The following is a 4352-nucleotide window of genomic DNA, read 5'->3' as shown; positions in this document are numbered from 1 at the left end:
TTTAATTAAAATTTAAATTTGTAATTTTTAAAAATAAATAAAGATATTTTAATCCAAAATATTTAAATTTTATTCCATAAGTGTGGAATATCTAATACCATGAGGAAGGTGGTATTAGCTATTCCAAGCTTTTGCCCAATTTTAAAGAATTGTCATTCCTTTTGGCATGGCTATTCCCTCCCCAAGAGCAAACCAAATAAGGGGATAAAATTTTGTAAAGAATAGATGAGGAATGGCTTAGCCATTCCCCCAACCAAACATGACCTAAGGGTAATGTTTTTACAAAAATTGAATCCTATTGGAACTCTCTAAGCAAGCTTCAAATGTTTCCTTTAATTGCCTAAACTTTGTAAACCTTCCACATTGTAACAAGACAAGGCCCTAGACATCCGAGCTTATGAAACACACTCAAGCTAAAAACCCTTAATTTAAAAAATATTACACTTGTACAAATATTTAAAAAAACCCTTAATTTACTTAAGCTAAAAAGCTCTAATTTCTCAAAAAAAAATGAATGCCTGAAAGGTATTACATTGCAATATTTTCAACAAAATACCTAAGCAGAAGAATAAACACGACAAATTTGGTACAGGTGATCTATTAGCCTTCCTACGGGCGGTAAGAAGAAGAAGGCAGGATTTGATCGAAATGCATGTGTGGGTGAGCAAGAAGAGGAAAAAGAAGAGCAGCAAATGAAGAGGAATGTCAAGGTTAAGACGGCGAAAAAGATATTTTACTTTCCGTTTGCTGGGGGAATGTAAATTTCCCTCGGACATTCCCTTAGCTCTTTGTAACAAGCTTCCCTTGCTAACACATTCCCTTCCTCTTCCTCTCAACTAAACGTTGTAAAATGATTACAAGTCATTTAAATTATAGGGCATGTGTTTCACTTCTCTTAAACCAAAGGCACCCTTACTTATGGCAAAGCTCCTGCATCCTTGGCCTCTTACAAATGACTGGATGGGGTGCCACCTGGTCAAGGGTTCTGGTCATGGGTCAGTTGGGCGTCAAGTAGTTGGAATTATAGGCCTGGGTATAACAACGGGCATGGTTTTTGGTGTCTGTGTCAGAGGCCAGTGAAGGGCAGAAACCAAAAAACCGTTTCTGGCGTTCGGTTTGGTCACTTGGATTATAATCCTAAACGCTTGCAAGCTTAGGACCACATTGCAAGGCCCAGCCAATTTGGCAAAGGACGGGCCATTGAATCCACAACTGCAATTTTTGAGTGGATCCTTGTGCTATATCCGAGCCCATAAGTGCTCAAGGCTAAAGCTTAAATTTTTTTGGGGTTAAACTCGGCTCAAAAACAACCCATTACGATCAGTTTTCAACTTAAGTAATAAACTTAGAAACTTGACTTTACTCGGGCCAAACTCAGTGCATGAGTATTCATCAAACTTTAGTTGGAATAACTTTAAACTTATTTACTATGGGTATAATATTTAAAAAAATTTACCTAAATTTTTATTTTTCTATTACATTTAATCAAATTCATGTACTTTTATTTTACGTCAAATAAATCTTTAATGATTAATGGTTAATTAATTATTATTAATCAATATACCACTTATCATTTTATATCCACATGATGCTGATGTGGAGGGTAAAAAATACACATGATCATCCATTATAACATGTCAGTATATTACATTAACATTATGTGATATAAAATGATAAATGAAATTTTGAATAACAATTTTTAATTAACCATTAATTATAAAAATTTATTTGATTTCAAAATAATAATATAATTAAGAATTTATTTATATATTTTTTAAATAATTCAAGAATTTTTTTAAATATTATACCTTTACACTATTATGGCAAATAAGCGAAAAGACATAATAGCCAAAAGAAGTATCCTCGTCTAGGACTTCAAATCCAAGCTAGAATATCACCAACGTCAAGGGACTTAAAAATTTATACATAAATGAGTATTTCTCTCTCTTTCTTACTTCACCAAACATTAATCGTTTAATGCCTTTTCTTTTTCTAAAAAAAAAAAGAAGAGAATGTTGCCACTATGAATGCTCTAGGATAAGCATAAGTGGGATATACTATACATAAGCAAGAATATGGGGTGTGAAAGTGGCCCATAAAGAATGAGATAGGCAAAACGAAAATTAAGAGTGGAAGCTGGTCCGCTATAAGCCATGGTTAATGAAATGATGTCGATGTAATGTAACAGCCATCAATAAATAGTAGCCTTTCACATAGCTTCTTCCAGTGAAGGCATCAACTGATGTTGTACATACCAACCTCTGCATTATTATTACTAATATTATTGCTACTTGACCTCTATTTTGTTCTTTTCTGATGAAACTTATATGCGTAAAGATTTAATATATTTGTATATTTATAATAATATAGTCAATTTAAGTCTCAAGGAAATTGATATTCCAATTATGTTTAAACCATGAAGATTGGTACTAAAATTGATAGTTCATTTTGTGTTGAGCAAGGGGAATCTCCATTTTTGCCCCTCCTTTTTTTTTTCTTCTTTCTAATGAGAATTCTTAGTTAATTTCATTAACTTTTTTATTGTAAAAAGGAAAAGCTAAATTCAATTAGTTTTAAAGAAAATTGTTGTAAAAAAGAAAAGCTAAAGTAAATTCTTTCTTTTTTAAAAAAAAAATTTGTACATTTATGGTTAAAACAATCATTTCAACTAACTTTTTGTTCTTTTTAGATAAACAGATGAAAACAACTCTAAAAATATAAAGAGTCGTTATTTAAACATAAATCTTTACATTTGTCAAATTATAATGAGACACCTTAATCAAGTAGTGTAAAACTAAATTGTTAGGAATGTCTTGAATTGTGATTTAATTAGGATTGTTTAATTCTAATTAAATTAGTATACTTTATTAAAATAGTTTTTAAATCTAGTTAGATTAGAATAATAATTCTTAATTCTATTAGGATAATATTCCTAATTATATTAGGATAAGATCATTGTATTTGGCATTATAAAAAGACCCTATGGGTTAAAGAATAATAATAACTTAAATTTAGAGAGAGTGATTTAGGTGTACGTGGCATAAGGGTTATGAGTTTGAGACTGTTCTTGTAATCTTCTGATTTTTCTCTTAGTGGATTTTTCTCTATTGTTGTGCCCGTGAATGTAGGTCATCAAAAGACCGAACCACGTAAATTCTTGTGTTCTTGTGAGTTTGCTTGATTTCTTTCTTTCTTTATTCTATTGATTGGGTTAGATCTTGGGCAATTCTTTAGAGACAATTTCGCAATTTCCCAACAATGGTTTTCAATTATTTGAACCCTTGGTAATTGTCTAGATTATGCTTTCTTTGATAATAATTTATTAACAACTACTTAATTAGGTGTGGCTTGTCATTTTGAGAAAGAGATAGAAGATGCCTCAGAAACTATACATCGTGATTACAATAGTGATGGCAATTATCTTTNGAGACTGTTCTTGTAATTTTCTGATTTTTCTCTTAGTGGATTTTCTCTATTGTTGTGCTCGTGGACGTAGGTCATCAAAAGACCGAACCACGTAAATTCTTGTGTTCTTGTAGGTGTGCTTGATTTTTTTCTTTCTTTATTCTATTGATTGGGTTAGATCTTGGGCAATCCTTTAGAGACAATTTCGTAATTTCCCAACAAATTGATATCAGAGCTTCAAGGTCTTGGGTCAATCTGAATCTCGCTATGGCAACTTCGTCGACCAAGTATGAGATTGAAAAGTTTAATGGAAGAAACGATTTCAGCTTGTGGCGTGTTAAGATGAGCGCATTACTAGTGCAGCAAGGACTATTGAATGCACTGAAGGGAAAAGAGCATCTTCCCTCGAATTTATCTGATGGTGAGAAAGATGACCTTATGAAAAAAGCACATAGTGCTATTCTCTTTGCTTTGTCTAATGAGGTGCTAAGAGAAGTCACAGATGAAGAATTTACTGCTGTAGTGTGGTTTAAACTCGAAAGTATTTATATGACCAAGTCTCTAACGAATCGGCTTTATATGAAGCAACGATTGTATACTTTCAATATGAGTGAAGGTATGTCCGTTAATACCCACATTGATGAATTTAATAGAGTTATTCTTAATTTAAAGAATATCGATGTTAAAATTGAGGATGAAGACTTAGCCCTAATTCTTTTATGTTGTTTGCCTCCATCGTATGAAAACTTCGTGGATACTATGCTATACAGCCGAGAACTCTCACTTTCGAGGATGTAAGGGCATCTTTAAATTTCAAGGAATTAAAGAAGAAAGTTGGTGGTATTCAGAATGAAAATCAAGCAGAAGGTTTGGTTGTAAATAAAGGTAGAGGTAAAGAGAAAGGCTTAGACAGAAAAGGTAAATCTATATCCAAATCTAGATCAAGA

Source organism: Theobroma cacao, chromosome 4, assembly GCF_000208745.1.
Source record: "Theobroma cacao cultivar B97-61/B2 chromosome 4, Criollo_cocoa_genome_V2, whole genome shotgun sequence".
Lineage (NCBI taxonomy): Eukaryota > Viridiplantae > Streptophyta > Magnoliopsida > Malvales > Malvaceae > Theobroma > Theobroma cacao.
The sequence above is the reverse complement of the archived record's forward strand: the minus strand, read 5'-3'. Positions refer to the sequence as shown.